The sequence below is a fragment of the Montipora capricornis genome, chromosome 7 (genome assembly GCF_036669925.1).
Source record: "Montipora capricornis isolate CH-2021 chromosome 7, ASM3666992v2, whole genome shotgun sequence".
In the NCBI taxonomy this organism is placed as follows: Eukaryota; Metazoa; Cnidaria; class Anthozoa; order Scleractinia; family Acroporidae; genus Montipora; species Montipora capricornis.
In genome coordinates this window covers 22,657,040-22,664,539 of record NC_090889.1, presented here as the reverse complement: position 1 = coordinate 22,664,539, position 7,500 = coordinate 22,657,040, and the positions used below count along the sequence as shown (strand labels likewise).

The following is a 7,500-nucleotide window of genomic DNA, read 5'->3' as shown; positions in this document are numbered from 1 at the left end:
TGGTTTTACGACACTCATTTGAAAACCGCTCTATCACATTCCAACCTTTTCCTGCAACTGCATTCTTTTCGCAATAAGTCCACTTGGTGCTGGTGGCCTTCGTGGTCCCTGACAGTCAGTCTCCACAACCAAACCGGCGATTACAAAGACAGCAACAAGAATAACGTGAACTATTTTCTTCATTCTGATTGTGTGAAAACCGAAGAATCTTGAGTATGTAACTTTGTGTGTTGCTGTCTGAAAAGTCTTCTTGTTTTCCTGAAAGGAAAGAAGTAAATTTTTTATTCTTCGAACCAAGAAAAAGCTCCCACTTTTCCTTTCGGCTTAATTGTGTGTTTTAAAACAACGGCCTCGTGCTCACTGCTCATAGAGACCTTCGAGGCGCATGCGCTTTAGAAAACCCAAAGACTGTACGTAGATGATAGATGATAAACTGAATCAGCAGTGCAAAGTGGTGACTATTTACCGCGATCTATAGTAAGAAATGTATGATAGGCATGGCATCTGGGCTGTAATTTACAGTGCGATGGCTGAAGATACGTAAAAGATGAAGACTGCAAAACCTGCCCGTGTTTGTGCGTTGTGGAGAAAACACATTTTGTACTGAGAAGCAATGACGAAGTGAGATTAGGGTTAGGGTTAGGATCTCTCCCTCACTTTTTCCGTATTCTCACGCTTTTATTTCTTACAAGGTGTAGCTTCTCTGACGAAAGCCTGCATAGCATTACCTACCTAGAGTTTTAAAAGAAGGCATATTTGAGGTACCTTAGAGTTACTTTTAACATCTGTGATTTGAGCTCAAATTGTCCTTTGTTTTAACTGTGAGTCTTTTGTCAAAAGATCCCAATTAATCCGTTATGAATAAATGGATATTCAAAATGAACTAAAAACCTCTTGCTTGCAACAACTGGATGCCAACTTTCACGGTTATCAGGCTAATAAAGAGACAGTGCCATTACATTTTATTTAAAACTGTGAAAACAATATTCATACTGTCTCTGTCTTTGAAATTTTAACTCATCATTAAGCAATAAAGGACCTAGAGGACTGTAAATCAATTACATCCGGTTTTTGTTCAATTCTAAGTTGTCATCTTTCAAAACAACTCGGAAAGAAACAAAAGACAAACTAAAACTAAACCGTGATACCAAGATTCGTGTACCCAAGTGGAAAAAGTCATTTCACGATTTTATAACCATTGAAAGCAGTGAAAGCAGGGCCGTACTGAAATGAATTTCAAGCATGGTAAGGAAGCCTTTTATTTAAAGTAAAAAAAAATTTTACCTTATCATTCTGTGTTTCTAAATTAACGCTCTTTAAATATGCAAAATACACTTGCTAGTTAAACCATGCAAAAAAGCATGTTTCTATCTATTTTGCCATAAAGGGATTATCAACATCCAATTTTCGGATGTTGGACCTTTTGTAATAATTTATGGGTGATAAACTGTAGCATACCCTTTCAGCTATTTGCATATCAACCGGATGGGTAAATAAGATAAGTGGAATGATTATAAGTTGTGTGAAATTTGTGCAATCCATCGCATCGTAAAGTGGTTATAGAAGCAAGCTTAATATATTTGGACAAAAAAATCCATGTACTCTAATTTAAACACAGTCTGTTTTCCCCCTAAATCAAGATGGCAGCGAAAATTGAGATTATTTCAATGCATTGATTAAATCTGGATACCCATACCAAACTAAAAGGTGTTAAATTGTCAACCACACTATTAAAAGCTGTATTGTACAATCTAAAAAATGTGATTCGCTTCTGTCCGCGAAACTCGATCAATTCCGGTGTAACTAATAGAGACTGCATGAAAGTATTCTACCACTTCATTCAACCGTGTAGGTTAAGGGCTTTTGTACTGCTATACCCTCTCGAGCATTCTCGACGAATTTAAAGTACGTTTTATCAACGATTTACTGTACATGTATGTGTGTACAGTAGATTTTTTCGATCGGGTTTGGCACCCTATACCTCCTAGATAAATAGGAAGAGGTGGCCACAGACTGTGAAACCGCATCTGACAACACCTTTTCGCCTTTGTTTAGCCTGCGCATCTGATCAGTCGGGCATGCTCTTCATGTACTTCGAACCACTGGGAGCCTGCTCGTAGGCTAGTCTTCGTAGAATAAAACTGTCAACAACCGTTTATCAATTGTTGCAAAAAACTTGAAGAAACACGGTTTTTTTTCCTTTCCTCCACTCTTTGTACATTGGAAATCGATCAGGTTGTTCAGAAAACCCAGTCACTTCTTTACTGACACCCATTGAATTAATTGAATTAAGGGTGGACCATTCCTGCACTTTGAGAGATGACGAAATAGTGGCATAGCTTCTTTTTAAAATAACTCCAGCAACAGAGAGGGCAAAGAAAGGTAATACAGTTTTGTCAAACTCTTACTGCGAAACTCGAAGATCGTTAACACTGGTATGATTACTGATAGTATCCTATTGTGGGTTTTAATTTACTTAATCACTAAGGCCACGTCATCCTAATCTAATTTAAAAAAAACGATTGCTCTTTCACAAATATAGATTTTTAAAGACTAAAAACAGTGAGGATAAAATTTGTTCCACCAAAAGAGCAGACAGAAAAGTATAAAATAGAAAAAAAAAATAGAGCTTATCTGCTGAATACTCCGCAACTTATTCGCATAATAATAACATCTATTGTATTCTGGCTCGTTCTGTAAGTCGCCTATAGTAATGAAGTCGGAACGAAGACTCAAGTTTTTCATCAAATAGAATCATGTTTTAAAACTGAATTTGTTTTTTCTATTCTTGTACAGAAGACAGGAGAGGTGATTCATTCATTTCCTTTAATTGGATAAAGAATTGGACTGAGAATTGTTTGTTGGAATTTTTTTCATGACCACTAAACAAAAAGCGTGCAATAAACCGCAATACTACCCTTTACTAACAACCTACCTATATTCTTTGCTCCGGGATTCTCAATGGGTGCTTTGTTTTTGAAGGAATGAACTACGCGGTATTAATAGCGCTTTGTCGACTTCCTCCCAATAGTCTTTAAATCATGATGTGGGCGGAACATTCTTTTACTTTGACAGATCACGTGTTTCCGCGTTAAGGGCTTTTGTACTGCTATACCCTCTCGATCATTCTCGACGAATTTAAAGTGCGTTTTATCAACGATTTACTGTACATGTATGTGTGTACAGTAGATCTTTTCGATCGGGTTTGGCACCCTATACCTCCTAGTTAAATAGGAAGAGGTGGCCACTGACTGTGAAACCGCATCTGACAACGCCTTTTCGCCTTTGTTTAGCCTGCGCATCTGAGCAGTCGAGCATGCTCTTCATGTACTTCGAACCACTGGGAGCCTGCTCTTCGTAGAATAAAACTGTCAACAACCGTTTATCAATTGTTGCAAAAAACTTGAAAAAAAGCGGTTTTTTTCCTTTCCTCCACTCTTTGTACATTGGAAATCGATCAGGTTGTTCACAAAACCCAGTCACTTCTTTACTGACACCCATTGAATTAATTGAATTAAGGGTGGACCATTCCTGCACTTTGAGAGATGACGAAATAGTGGCATAGCTTCTTTTGTAAAAGAACTCCAGCAACAGAGAGGGCAAAGAAAGGTAATACAGTTTTGTCAAACTCTTACTGCGAAACTCGGAGATCGTAAACACTGGTATGATTACTTATAGTATCCTATTGTGGGTTTTAAATTACTTGATCACTAAGGCCACGTCATCCTAATCTAATTTTAAAAAAAAGATTGCTCTTTCACAAGTATAGATTTTTAAAGACAAAAAACAGTGAGGATAAAATTTGTTCCACCAAAAGAGCAGACAGAAAAGTATAAAATTAAAAAAAAATAGAGCTTATCTGCTGAATACCCCGCCACTTATTTGCATAATTGCCAACGAGCAAGCCGAGCGAAGACGCGAGGTTTGCGAGGCGGCCAGCTTAATGCCGTGCGAAGTGTTGCAGCAGGCAGAAAAATTCTCGATCGTGCTGAGAAAAGTGTAATGTAAGGCTACGTAGTGTAATGTAAGATTCCCTGGAGATTTAGTGGGGACCAATGAAAACGCGTGTTTTGATGTGTGACGTCAATAGCCAAACTTGCATGACGCGCGCCACTAATGATGATCTTGTGTTCGGAGGTGAGTGAAAACAATTTTTTCCCATTTCCCTGACCATTGGTTGTGTACACTTGCTTTGAGTGTTCTTCAATGTTTATTTTCGAACCATCGTGTTCTATATTGAGTGAACGATCTCACAACTAAACCGGCGTACGTGTCCTTATCGGCCGCTGTTGTCAATGTAGAGCAGTTTGTTTTTCGTTTTGTAACCATTGAGTCATGAACAATTTAATTTAATTTTCAAAGAAAATATGTTGTCTGCAAAGTACACAATAAAGCGATCAATTTGACTTGCGATTCATGGCCGTATCGTATTTTGAACGAGTTTTATAGCTCTTTGACGTAACGTGTTAAAATAAATGATTGATTGATTGATTGATTGAAAATAAAAATTTTACGAGTGAAACAACTTTCATGTGCGATAGAGTTTGATTCCCTGTTACATGTTCCACGCTGAAAAGTCTGAAAACGCTTTGGCGATTTTTTACATGGCATTGATTTTATTCAAGTTAATTATTGGGCTAAACTTCAGAATACCCCGCCACTTATTTGCATTTCATTGAATAAGAATAAGCTCTATTGTATTAAGTCTCGTTCTTCAAAAGATGCCGCATAGGGGAAACAATATTGGTTAGCTGTGGCGAGGTATCCTGAAGTTGTTCCAATTATTGTATATTCCTGTTAAAATTACGGCCGTTCAAAAATTACTGCAGTACTTTCCATATTATTGCAAAACACGTTGACATCTACATTGTTGTTGGAGATACAAAGTGTGCAATTTCTGTTATTGTATTATTGCTAACCAGATAAGTTGAGTTGCAGTACTTTCGAAAAAAAAAATTACAACTACTGTTGGGTATTTTGGAACTCTGATACAAATCTGAAAACTATGTATTATCTTGACTGTTTCGTTGGCACTTAGCGATAGCTACCACTAGTAATAACATCTCTTGTATTCTGACTCGTTCTAAAAGTCGCTTATAGTATTGAAGTCGGAACGAAGATTCAAGTTTTTCATCAAATAGAGTCATGTTTTATGACTGAATTTGTTTTTTTCTATTATTTTACAAGATCGCGCGCGGAGCCAGGAGACGTAATTCATTCATTTCCTTTAATTGGATAAAGAATTGGACTGAGAATTTTTTCATGATTACTAAACAAAAAGCGTGCAATAAACCATAATACTACCCTTTACTAACAACCTACCTATCTCCTTTGCTCCGGGATTCTCAATTGGTGCTTTGTTTTTGAAGGAATGAACTACGCGGTATTAATAGCGCTTTGTCGACTTCCTCCCAATAGTCTTTAAATCATGATGTGGGCGGAACATTCTTTTACTTTGACAGATCACGTGTTTCCGTGTTAAGGGCTTTTGTACTGCTATACCCTCTCGATCATTCTCGACGAATTTAAAGTGCGTTTTATCAACGATTTACTGTACATGTATGTGTGTACAGTAGATTTTTTCGATCGGGTTTGGCACCCTATACCTCCTAGATAAATAGGAAGAGGTGGCCACTGACTGTGAAAGCGCATCTGACAACACCTTTTCGCCTTTGTTTAGCCTGCGCATCTGAGCAGTCGAGCATGCTCTTCATGTACTTCGAACCACTGGGAGCCTGCTCGTAGGCTAGTCTTCGTAGAATAAAACTGTCAACAACCGTTTATCAATTGTTGCAAAAAACTTGAAGAAACACGGTTTTTTTCCTTTCCTCCACTCTTTGTACATTGGAAATCGATCAGGTTGTTCACAAAACCCAGTCACTTCTTTACTGACACCCATTGAATTAATTGAATTAAGGGTGGACCATTCCTGCACTTTGAGAGATGACGAAATAGTGGCATAGCTTCTTTTTAAAAGAACGCCAGCAACAGAGAGGGCAAAGAAAGGTAATACAGTTTTGTCAAACTCTTACTGCGAAACTCGGAGATCGTTAACACTGGTATGATTACTTATAGTATCCTATTGTGGGTTTTAATTTACTTAATCACTAAGGCCACGTCATCCTAATCTAATAAGAAAAAAAACGATTGCTCTTTCACAAATATAGATTTTTAAAGGCTAAAAACAGTGAGGATAAAATTTGTTCCACCAAAAGAACAGACAGAAAAGTATAAAATTAAAAAAAAATAGAGCTTTTATGCTGAATACTCCGTCACTTATTTGTATAATTGCCAACGAGCAAGCCGAGCGAAGACGCGAGGCTTGCGAGGCGGCCAGCTAAATGCCGTGCGAAGTGTTGCAGCAGGCAGAAAAATTCTCGATCGTGCTGAGAAAAGTGTAATGTAAGGCTACGTAGGGTAATGTAAGATTCCCTGGAGATTTAGTGGGGACCAATGAAAACGCGTGTTTTGATGTGTGACGTCAATAGCCAAACTTGCTTGACGCGCGCCACTAATGATGATCTTGTGTTCGGAGGTGAGTGAAAACAATTTTTTCCCATTTCCCTGACCATTGGTTGTGTACACTTGCTTTGAGTGTTCTTCAATGTTTATTTTCGAACCATCGCGTTCTATATTGAGTGAACGATCTCACAACTAAACCGGCGTACGTGTCCTTATCGGCCGCTGTTGTCAATGTAGAGCAGTTTGTTTTTCGTTTTGAAACCATTGAGTCATGAACAATTTAATTTAATTTTCAAAGAAAATATGTTGTCTGCAAAGTACACAATTAAGCGATGAATTTGACTTGTGATTCATGGCCGTATCTTGGAAAATAAAAATTCTACAAGTGAAACAACTTTCATGTGCGATAGAGTTTGATTCCCTGTTACATGTTCCACACTGAAAAGTCTGAAAACGCTTTGGCGTTTTTCTACATGGCATTGATTTTATTCAAGTTAATTATTGGGCTAAACTTCAGAATACCCCGCCACTTATTTGCATTTCATTGAATAAGAATAAGCTCTATTGTATTATGTCTCCTTCTTCAAAAGATGCCGTATAGGGGAAACAATAGTTGTTAGCTGTGGCGAGGCATTCTGACTGCCGTTCAAAAATTACTGCAGTACTTTCCATATTATTGCAAAACACGTTGACATCTACATTGTTGTTGGAGATACAAAGTGTGCAATTTCTGTTATTGTATTATTGCTAACCAGATAAGTTGAGTTGCAGTACTTTCGAAAAAAAAAATTACAACTACTGTTGGGTATTTTGGAACTCTGATACAAATCTGAAAACTATGTATTATCTTGGCTGTTTCGTTGGCACTTAGCGATAGCTAGTACTAGTAATAACATCTCTTGTATTTTGACTCGTTCTGAAAGTCGCTTATAGTATTGAAGTCGGAACGAAGATTCAAGTTTTTCATCAAATAGAGTCATGTTTTATGACTGAATTTGTTTTTTTCTATTATTTTACAAGCGCGCGCGGAGCCAGGAG

The 7,500-nt window shown here is 37.6% G+C and overlaps 1 long non-coding RNA gene across 3 annotated transcripts in view; it reads right to left on the bottom strand.

The window, feature by feature from the left end:
• The window catches only part of LOC138056474 (uncharacterized), a 9,642-nt gene that overhangs the window by 1,216 nt on the left and 926 nt on the right, over positions 1-7,500 (bottom strand). The window contains exons 1-2 of one of the 3 annotated variants that reach the window (XR_011133465.1): positions 5,323-5,407; positions 46-258 (exon numbers count right to left, since the gene is read on the bottom strand). This is a non-coding gene — a long non-coding RNA (uncharacterized lncRNA). Of the gene's footprint in view, positions 1-45; positions 259-2,935; positions 3,243-5,322; positions 5,408-7,500 lie in introns of those variants that run through there. The other 2 variants (XR_011133467.1, XR_011133466.1) reach the window with 2 other exon arrangements.